A 12,018-nucleotide genomic window follows, 5' to 3' on the forward strand; every position below is an offset into this window, starting at 1 on the left:
AGGTGGGCTGACAACCTGCTCTGTATTGCTATCTATTGCATGAGAAAGGTGCATCTCTCACAAATGATACAGGAATGATTTAGAAGTATTGGGTTGTCAGGGTATGAGGCAGTTGTTACACTGCCTCAGTAGACCCATGAAAACCAAGCTAATAGGAGAAAAGGAAGGAAGCTGACAGCTCATGGTTTAAGGAATAATCTTGGTCTGGCTATAACAGTTGAAGAGGGAATACAGCAGGGGCAGGTGTTAGTAGGTTTATGTACGAAGACCTCTAGTTTAGATAATATGTGCAAGACTAAAGAAGGGTGTTTTAGTTGGCAATCCCTTTGCACAGTAGTGTGTGATGATGTGCATTGCACAAACAGGTGCAAACAAGCACAAACTGGTTCAAACACAGGCTTTTTAAAACAGAAAAGCAGGAAACAGCCAAAGTTCAAATTATCCAATCAAAATACATTAAACAGAGCCCAGCAACAGTAACACTAGTTAGATCAGTGCAAACTGTACCTTCCTGCCATGAGGGTGCAGGGGGGGCCTCTCCAGACAAAGGTTTAACTATTTTTCAAGCTCTAAAGGTCACAAACAATACCAGATTCAGCAAAAACCTGAACCTAGTCTATGCTAGCATTGTTCAAGTGTAGCAAACAAATAACATGAACAAAACAAGCAGATTAACAGTACTTACAGTTTTAAGAGGAATTCAATTTGCAGACAATCTAAAAGTGCAGTAAAATACAGTTGCACAGTATAAACAAAGGGTTATGCAGCAAATATTGTTTTAGTTAATCAGAAAGTGCAGAAAACAGTTGAAAATAAGCACATATCATTTGTAGTCTTTCAGCCGTTATTTGGAAAACAATAGAGCAAGGGAAGAAGCCTAACTCACTGCAGCTTTGAGCAAACAAACCTCACTCTCTCTCTCTCTCTCTCTATATATATATATATATATATATACATGGATCTAGGACTGCTGAAAGAAAGTTCAACAGTCCGAATCCACTACCACTAAACACACTTTAGCAAAAGCGCTTTTCACCAAAAAAGCGCTTTCACTAATGTGTGTTCAAAAAAAAGGAAAAAAAACAGTAAATTAACATTTATGCAGGGGGCAAGCCCCCCTGCACCCCCCATATGAGAGGCTGTGCCCCCCCACCCCCTACTTTAATATTCTCACTCCAAGATCGCACTATAGTAGGGAAGTTGTCCCTTATCCGCACCGTAGTACAGTCTCTGCAACAGTCATTCCCCCACAACTCCCTCTAGCTGTAGGCATACTTCTGTGAAAGTGCTTCTTCAGTGAAAAGCAATTTCGGCTAAGTATGCCCGGCCATTTTTGTTTCTGTTAAAAATTCCTTCGGGGATCAGTATGGAATATATATATATATATATATATATATATATATATATATATATATATATATATAATTCATATTTGCTGACTAAACAATGTATCCCCCCTTTAAGAAAAGTTGCATTTTGCTTTTTTAAGTAATGGGGTCTGGTTTTGTGGTAAAATTGTACTACTTTTGAGAACTTTTAGTGGTTAGTGTTAGCTTTAACTATCATGAAGTGTTTTACTTGGCAGGAAAGGTATTTTTACATAAATTCTTCTGTACTCTATATAACAACTTACATTTAGTTCTTTCTGTCAGTGTACATCAAGAAAAGGGGTTTGAGGTCTGGCAGGACTGTTTTATGTACTGCTTCTGCTTTACTTTTCGAATGGGACTGTGTGGAAATGTGCAAGTGTGTGCTGATTATAAACAGTTGTACAATTTGCCATCAGATTCACTCATGCAAAGTTAGTGTATGCAGAAAATGTGGCATTGCAGGCAGGAACTTCAGCAAGGATAGGGGACTGCAATGCAAAACTGACACATAGAATGAAACTAAGCACAGATAAGACAGTGGTAATGTCAGAAAACTGAGAAAATCAGAAGAAGCTGAGAATAGAGATAGAAGGAAAGATAATGGAACAGGTAAACAGCTTCAAATATCTGGGAGGGGTAGTTGAGAAGAAGGGAAGTCTGAATAAAGAGGTCAAAGCTAGAATCAGAGGGGCTGCAGCTAACTATCATAGAGTCTCAGGTATAGTCTATGACAGAAGAGTGCCAGATAATATGAAAAGTAAGGTGTACAAGATGGTGGTACAACTAGTACTACTGTATGTTACAGAAACCTGGGCAGCCAAGGCAAAGCAGTTGAAGAAGCTAGAGGTGATGGAAATGAAGGGCCTGAGAAAGGTGGTAGGATGCACATTGTGGGACAAACAAATAAATGAGGACATAAGAGCAGAAGTCAAAGTATCTCCAATTTCAGAAAAGATCAAATAGAACAGATTATGGTAGTTCAGACCTATATGCAGAAAATTAGAAAACAATCTGGTGAAGATGATTTGGAACAGATAGGAAGAAAGCAAGAGGAAACAAGGATGTCCAGCAAAGAGGTGGATAGGCTGTGTGAAAGAAGATCTGTGACAGTCAGGCATGCATGTTGAGGAAGGCAGGAGTGTGGCACTGAATCAAGAGAGATGTTGACAGTTAACACGATACCCCGACCCCATGTAGAAAATGGGAAAAGGAGGGCTAATGATGATGATCATGATGATGATGGTGATGATGATGGTGATGATGATGATAATGATGCTGATGATGATGATGATGCTGATGGTGATGATGATGATGACGATATTGATGATGATGATGGTGATGATGATGATGATGATGATGATGATGATAGCAACTCATTCAGGTAGCTCTTACCAGCAATCAGGCTGCTTCCTCAGATATGGATACTTACACTGATCCTGCTGGCTCTTTTCTCACATACCTAAAAAGAAAAAGCAACATGTTAAGAAGCTCTTGCCACCACCACCACCAGAACAGCCTCAGGGAGTGGCACATCTCTTAAGAGATGACTCTGTAGAGGCTGACCATTGTAGCTCAGACCACTCATTTATAACTCCAGTGTCTCTGGTGTACCTCTTTCATTTGCCATGGACTAGAAGATAGTCACATCCTCTCCAACTGTTCCAGTGTCCAACCTGAGCATAGGAAAACCATCTTTCATGTCTCTGGAAGATATTTCAAGAGGTCCTTTTCAGGGTGGCCAGGGAAAAAGATCTCTTGCTGGGGTGAATTTCCAGCCCATAGTTGGACTTCTTCCATGGAGTTCCATACTAAGGAAAAAAAAACAAATGGTTAGACTTTGCTTATCTGAAGACATAGTGTCTGTTCATAAAGATGATTTTTCTTATCTTAGCCAGGAATGTAATACAGGATGCTAATCCTTGAACTCAGAAATCCTTACCAGAGTTAAATCGCAAAAAAGAAAAATTATTGAGGAAACTTTGTCAGATGATTTTGATATTGACAGAGACAGGGCTGCTTCTCCAGGAGATTATCAAGCCAAAGTCTCTGATTCTGAGGGAAGTTGGTCCTCACAGCACCCCTGGAGGAGTTTTCTTTTTCAGAAACTATTTTCAGGATGAATGAGGTATTTTATGGGAGCAGGTTGCTGTCCCCCCCAGAATGAGGAGATATTATGATACATTGCAAATGGATATGCCAAATACTACACCCATCTCTACCATTTTGCCAGACTTGAAGGATGTGTTAAAATTCACCTGTAATAATCTTGGCTCTCAACTTTCAGTCCCTAAAAAGGCAGATAGCAAGAACCTCAAGCTAACAGCTTATTGTTTTCAAATCTTAGATATGACCCAGCTGCTAGTTCAGCCTATTCCTGGGCTGGAAACAGGCTCTTAGTCAATACTAACTCCTCATCTCTAAAGACTTGGCAGACCTTAAAGATTCCATGCAGACTGCTCTGTCAGAGATGCTGTTTAAGCAAATTGATGCAACTAGGCAAATGACTTTTCTGAGCTATGATACAGAATTGGAATTGTGTAGATATACTAAGGCCTTGCTGAGTCTAATTATGGTGGTTACTAAAAAAGGAATTACTAGAAAATGGAAATCAAAGTCTAAATCAATGTTACTAGAAGTAGTGACTATAGTAACAGAGATAAAACAACTGGAAATGAGACTTTTAGAAAAGGGTAGGAGCAAATTACATAGGAAAAATGGGAATTGTGGGAACAGTACATATGGTGAGGAAAAATGTTTAAAAAATGGCAGAATTTGAATGAGCTATGTAATGTTTGCCTGCATACCTCACAAGCCTGCAAACATCAAAAATATGGACAAAGGCCGACTTAAAATAGGTAAAACTGGCCCAAAATCCATTCACTAATTAACATACAATTTGCATATATATTAATATAACTCTGCCCACTACAACAAAATTGTGGGATATCAGCATTCGAATGATAACTGAAAAAATATTCCCCAGTTTAACACTAGCTTTGAAAATATACTCCCTATATAGATAAAACAAGAGCACGTATGTAGAAACACCCTGTGCAAACAAGAGCACGTATGTCAAAACACCCTGTGCAAACAAGAGCACGTATGTCAAAACAACCTGTGCAAACAAGACAACATATGTCAAAACACCCTGTGCAATGAATGTAAAACAAGAGCACGTATGTCAGAACAACCTGTGCAATGAATGTAAAACAAGAGCACATATGTCAAAAAACCCCGTGCAATGAATGTAAAACAAGAGCATGTATGTCAAAACACCCCATGCAATGAATGTAAAACAAGAGTACGTATGTCAAAACACCCTGTGCAATGAATGTAAAACAAGAGCACGTATGTCAAAACAACCTGTGCAATGAATGTAAAACAAGAGTGCGTATGTCAAAACACCCTGTGCAACGAATGTAAAAGAAGGGAGCGCATGTCAAACCACCCTGTGCAATGAATGCAAAACAAGAGCGTGCATGTCAAAACATCCTGTGCAATGAATGTAAAACAAGAGCACGTATGTCAAAACACCCTGTGCAAGGAATGTAAAACAAGAGCACGTATGTCAAAACACCCTGTGCAAGGAATGTAAAACAAGAGTATGTATGTCAAAACACCCTGTGCAAAGAAAGTAAAATAAGAGCGCGTATGTCAAAACACCCTGTGCAATGAATGTAAAACAAGAGCACGTATGTCAAAACACCCTGTGCAAGGAATGTAAAACAAGAGCACTTATGTCAAAACACCCTGTGCAATGAATGTAAAACAAGAGCACGTATGTCAAAACACCCTGTGCAATGAATGTAAAACAAGAGCACGTATGTCAAAACACCCTGTGCAATGAATGTAAAACAAGAGCACGTATGTCAAAACACCCTGTGCAATGAATATAAAACAAGAGCACGTATGTCAAAACACCCTGTGCAATGAATGTAAAACAAGAGCACATATGTCAAAACACCCTGTGCAATAAATATAAACAAGAGCACGTATGTCAAAACAACCTGTGCAATGAATGTAAAAGAAGAGCACGTATGTCAAAACAACCTGTGCAATGAATGTAAAACAAGAGCGCGTATGTCAAAACACCCTGTGCAACGAATGTAAAAGAAGGGAGCGCATGTCAAACCACCCTGTGCAATGAATGCAAAACAAGAGCGTGCATGTCAAAACATCCTGTGCAATGAATGTAAAACAAGAGCACGTATGTCAAAACACCCTGTGCAATGAATGTAAAACAAGAGCACGTATGTCAAAACACCCTGTGCAAGGAATGTAAAACAAGAGTATGTATGTCAAAACACCCTGTGCAATGAAAGTAAAATAAGAGCGCGTATGTCAAAACACCATGTGCAATGAAAGTAAAACAAGAGCATGTATGTCAAAACACCCTGTGCAATGAAAGTAAAACAAGAGCACGTATGTCAAAACACCCTGTGCAATGAATGTAAAACAAGAGCATGTATGTAAAAACACCCTGTGCAATGAATGTAAAACAAGAGCACGTATGTCAAAACGCCCTGTGCAATGAATGCAAAACAAGAGCACGTATGTAAAAACACCCTGTGCAATGAATGTGAAACAAGAGAACATATGTCAAAACACCCTGTGCAATGAATGCAAAACAAGAGCACATATGTCAAAACACCCTGTTCAATGAATGCAAAACAAGAGCACGTATGTCAAAACACCCTGTGCAAAGAATGCAAAACAAGAGCATGTATGTCAAAACACCCTGTGCAATGAATGTAAAACAAGAGCACGTGTGTCAAAACACCCTGTGCAATGAATGCAAAACAAGAGCATGTATGTTAAAACACCCTGTGCAATGAATGTAAAACAAGAGCACATATGTCAAAACACCCTGTGCAATTTATGCAAAACAAGAGCATGTATGTCAAAACACCCTGTGCAATGAATGTAAAACAAGAGTACATATGTCAAAACACCCTGTGCAATGAAAGTAAAACAAGAGCGCGTATGTCAAAACACCCTGTGCAACGAAGTAAAACAAGAGCACTTATGTCAAAACACCCTGTGCAATGAAAGTAAAACAAGAGCGCGTATGTCAGAACACCCTGTGCAACGAAAGTAAAACAAGAGCGCGTATGTCAAAACACCCTCTGCAATGAATGTAAAACAAGAGCACGTATGTCATAACACCCTGTGCAACGAATGTAAAACAAGAGAGCGCATGTCAAAACACCCTGTGCAATGAAAGTAAAACAAGAGCGCGTATGTGAAAACACCCTGTGCAATGAATGTAAAACAAGAGTACGTATGTCAAAACACCCTGTGCAATGAAAGTAAAACAAGAATGCATATGTCAAAACACCCTGTGCAATGAAAGTAAAACAAGAGCACGTATGTCAAAACACCCTGTGCAATGAAAGTAAAACAAGAGCGCGTATGTTAGAATACCCTGTGCAATGAAAGTAAAACAAGAGCGCATATGTCAAAACACCCTGTGCAACGAATGTAAAACAAGAGCGCATATGTCAAAACACCCTGTGCAATGAATGTAAAACAAGAGGGCGCATGTCAAAACACCCTGTGCAATGAATGTAAAACAAGAGTGCGCATGTCAAAACACCCTGTGCAATGAATGTAAAAGAAGTGCACGTATGTCAAAACACCCTGTGTAATGAATGTAAAACAAGAGCATGTATGTCAAAACACCTTGTGCAATGTATGTAAAACAAGAGCACGTATGTCAAAACACCTTGTGCAATGTATGTAAAACAAAAGCACGTATGTCAAAACACCCTGTGCAATGAATGTAAAACAAGAGTACGTATGTCAAAACACCCTGTGCAATGAATGTAAAACAAGAGCAGGTATGTCAAAACACCCTGTGCAATGAATGTAAAGCAAGAGCACGTATGTCAAAACACTCTGTGCAATGAATGTAAAACAAGAGCACGTATGTCGAAACACCCTGTGCAAGGAATGTAAAACAAGAGCGCGTATGTCAAAACACCCTGTGCAAGGAAAGTAAGACAAGAGCGCGTATGTCAAAACACCCTGTGCAATGAAAGTAAAACAAGAGCGGTATGTCAAAACACCCTGTGCAACGAATGTAAAACAAGAGCGCGTATGTCAAAACACCCTGTGCAATGAATATAAAACAAGAGCACGTATGTCAAAACACCCTGTGCAATGAATGTAAAACAAGAGCACGTATGTCAAAACACCCTCTGCAATGAATGTAAAAGAAGAGGACATATGTCAAAACACCCTGTGCAATGAATGTAAAACAATAGCACGTATGTCAAAACACCCTGTGCAATGAATGTAAAACAACAAGACGCATGTCAAAACACCCTGTGCAATGAATGTAAAACAAGAGCATGTATGTCAAAACACTCTGTGCAATGAATGTAAAACAAGAGCACATATGTCAAAACACCCTGTGCAATGAATGTAAATCAAGAGCATGTATGTCAAAACACCCTGTGCAATGAATGTAAAACAAGAGCACATATGTCAAAACACCCTGTGCAATGAATGTAAAACAAGAGCACGTATGTCAAAACACCCTGTGCAATGAATGTAAAACAAGAGCACATATGTTAAAATACCCTGTGCAATGAATGTAAAGCAAGAGCACATATGTCAAAACACCCTGTGCAATAAATGTAAACAAGAGCACGTATGTCAAAACACCCTGTGCAATGAATGTAAAACAAGAGCACGTAAGTCAAAACAACCTGTGCAATGAATCTAAAGCAAGAGCACGTATGTCAAAACACCCTGTGCAAGGAATGTAAAACAAGAACACGTATGTCAAAACACCCTGTTCAAGGAATGTAAGACAAGAGCACGTATGTCAAAACACCCTGTGCAAGGAATGTAAAACAAGAGCACATATGTCAAAACACCCTGTGCAAGGAATGTAAAACAAGAGCACATATGTCAAAACACCCTGGGCAAGGAATGTAAAACAAGAGCACGTATGTCAAAACACCCTGTGCAAGGAATGTAAAACAAGAGCACGTATGTCGAAACACCCTGTGCAATGAAAGCAAAACAAGAGCACGTATGTTAAAACACCCTGTGCAATGAAAGTAAAACAAGAGCACGTATGTCAAAACACCCTGTGCAATGAATGTAAAAAAAGCATGTATTTCGAAACACCCTGTGCAATGAAAGTAAAAAAAGAGCACATATGTCAAACACCCTGTGCAATGAAAGTAAAACAAGAGCATGTATTTCGAAAAACCGTGTGGAATGAAAGTAAAAGAAGAGCATGTATGTCAAAACACCCTGTGCAATGAATGTAAAACAAGAGCACGTATGTCAAAACACCTTGTGCAATGAATGTAAAACAACAGCACGTATGTCAAAACACCCTGTGCAATGAATGTAAAATAAGAGCACGTATGTTAAAACACCCTGTGCAAGGAATATAAAACAAGAACATGTATGTCAAAACACCCTGTGCAAGGAATATAAAACAAGAGCACGTATGTCAAAACACCCTGTGCAAGGAATGTAAAACAAGAGCGCTTATGTCAAAACACCCTGTGCAATAAAAGTAAAACAAGAGCGGGTATGTCAAAACACCCTGCGCAATGAAAGTAAAACAAAAGCACATATGTCAAAACACCCTGTGCAATGAAAGTAAAACAAGAGCGCATATGTCAAAACAACCTGTGCAATGAAAGTAAAACAAGAGCGGTATGTCAAAACACCCTGTTCAACGAATGTAAAACAAGAGCGCGTATGTCAAAACAGCCTGTGCAATAAATATAAAACAAGAGCACATATGTCAAAACACCCTGTGTAATGAATGTAAAACAAGAGCACGTAGGTCAAAACACCGTGTGCAATGAATGTAAAACAAGAGCACATATTTCAAAACACCCTCTGCAATGAATGTAAAACAAGAGCACGTATGTCAAAACACCCTTGCAATGAATGTAAAACAAGAGCATGTATGTCAAAACTCCCTGTGCAATGAATGTAAAAAAAGAGCACGTATGTCAAAACAGCCTGTGCAATGAATGTAAAACAAGAGCACGTATGTCAAAACAGCCTGTGCAATGAATGTAAAACAAGAGCACGTATGTCAAAACACCCTGTGCAATGAGTGTAAAAAAAGAGCACGTATGTCAAAACACCCTGTGCAATGAATGTAAAATAAGAGCACGTATGTCAAAACATTCTGTGCAATCAATGTAAAACAAGACCACATATGTTAAAACACCCTGTGCAATGAATGTAAAGCAAGAGCACGTATGTCAAAGCACCCTGTGCAATAAATGTAAACAAGAGCACGTATGTAAAAACACCCTGTGCAATGAATGTAAAACAAGAGCACGTATGTCAAAACAACCTGTGCAATGAATCTAAAGCAAGAGCACGTATGTCAAAACATCCTGTGCAAGGAATGTAAAACAAGAACACGTATGTCAAAACACCCTTTGCAAGGAATGTAAAACAAGACCATGTATGTCAAAACACCCTGTGCAAGGAATGTAAAACAAGAGCACGTATGTGAAAACACCCTGTGCAAGGAATGTAAAACAAGACCCCATATGTCAAAACAGCCTGTGCAATGAATGTAAAACAAGAGCACGTATGTCAAAACACCCTGTGCAATGAGTGTAAAAAAAGAGCACGTATGTCAAAACGCCCTGTGCAATGAATGTAAAATAAGAGCACGTATGTCAAAACACTCTGTGCAATCAATGTAAAACAAGACCACATATGTTAAAACACCCTGTGCAATGAATGTAAAGCAAGAGCACGTATGTCAAAACACCCTGTGCAATAAATGTAAACAAGAGCACGTATGTAAAAACACCCTGTGCAATGAATGTGAAACAAGAGCACGTATGTCAAAACACCCTGTGCAATGAATATAACACAAGAGCACGTATGTCAAAACACCCTGTGCAATGAATGTAAAAAAAGAGCACGTATGTCAAAACACCCTGTGCAATGAATGTAAAACAAGAGCACATATGTCAAAACACCCTGTGCAATGAATGTAAAACAAGAGCACGTATGTCAAAACACCCTGTGCAATGAATGTAAAACAAGAGCACGTATGTCAAAACACCCTGTGCAATGAATGTAAAACAAGAGCATGTATGTCAAAACAGCCTAAGCAATGAATGTAAAACAAGAGCACGTATGTCAAAACACCCTGTGCAATGAATGTAAAACAAGAGCACATATGTTAAAACACCCTGTGCAATGAATGTAAAGCAAGAGCACGTATGTCAAAACACCCTGTGCAATAAATGTAAACAAGAGCACGTATGTAAAAACACCCTGTGCAATGAATGTAAAACAAGACCACGTATGTCAAAACAACCTGTGCAATGAATCTAAAGCAAGAGCACGTATGTCAAAATACCCTGTGCAAGGAATGTAAAACAAGAACACGTATGTCAAAACACCCTGTGCAAGGAATGTAAAACAAGAGCACGTATGTCAAACCACCCTGTGCAAGGAATGTAAAACAAGAGCACGTATGTCAAAACACCCTGTGCAAGGAATGTAAAACAAGAGCACATATGTCAAAACACCCTGTGCAAGGAATGTAAAACAAGAGCACGTATGTCAAACACCCTGTGCAATGAATGTAAAACAACAGCACGTATGTCATAACACCCTATGCAATGAATGTAAAACAACAGCACGTATGTCAAAACACCCTGTGCAATGAATGTAAAACAACAGCACGTATGTCAAAACACCCTGTGGAATGAATGTAAAACAAGAGCACATATGTTAAAGCACCCTGTGCAATGAATGTAAAGCAAGAGCACGTATGTCAAAACACCCTGTGCAATAAATGTAAACAAGAGCACGTATGCAAAAACACCCTGTGCAATGAATGCAAAACAAGAGCACGTATGTCAAAACAACCTGTGCAATGAATCTAAAGCAAGAGCACGTATGTCAAAACACCCTGTGCAAGGAATGTAAAACAAGAACACGTATGTCAAAACACCCTGTGCAAGGAATGTAAAACAAGAGCACATATGTCAAAACACCCTGTGCAAGGAATGTAAAACAAGAGCACATATGTCAAAACACCCTGTGCAAGGAATGTAAAACAAGAGCACGTATGTCAAAACACCCTGTGCAAGGAATGTAAAACAAGAGCACGTATGTCAAAACACCCTGTGCAAGGAATGTAAAACAAGAGCACGTATGTCAAAACACCCTGTGCAATGAATGCAAAACAAGAGCACGTATGTCAAAACACCCTGTGCAATGAATGTAAAACAAGAGCACGTATGTCAAAACACCCTGTGCAATGACTGCAAAACAAGAGCACGTATTTCAAAACACCCTGTGCAATGAATGCAAAACAAGAGCACGTATGTCAAAACACCCTGTGCAATGAATGTAAAACAAGAGCACGTATGTCAAAACACCCTGTGCAATGAATGTAAAACAACAGCACGTATGTCAAAAAACCCTGTGCAATGAATGTAAAACAAGAGCACGTATGTCAAAACACCCTATGCAATGACTGTAAAACAAGAGCACGTATGTCAAAACACCATGTGCAATGAATGTAAAACAAGAGCACGTATGTCTAAACACCCTGTGCAATTAATGTAAAACAACAGCACGTATGTCAAAACACCCTGTGCAATGAATGTAAACCAACAGCACGTAT

This window comes from Protopterus annectens, chromosome 4.part0 (assembly GCF_019279795.1).
Source record: "Protopterus annectens isolate FY-2018-M chromosome 4.part0, PAN1.0, whole genome shotgun sequence".
NCBI classification, from domain to species: domain Eukaryota; kingdom Metazoa; phylum Chordata; order Ceratodontiformes; family Protopteridae; genus Protopterus; species Protopterus annectens.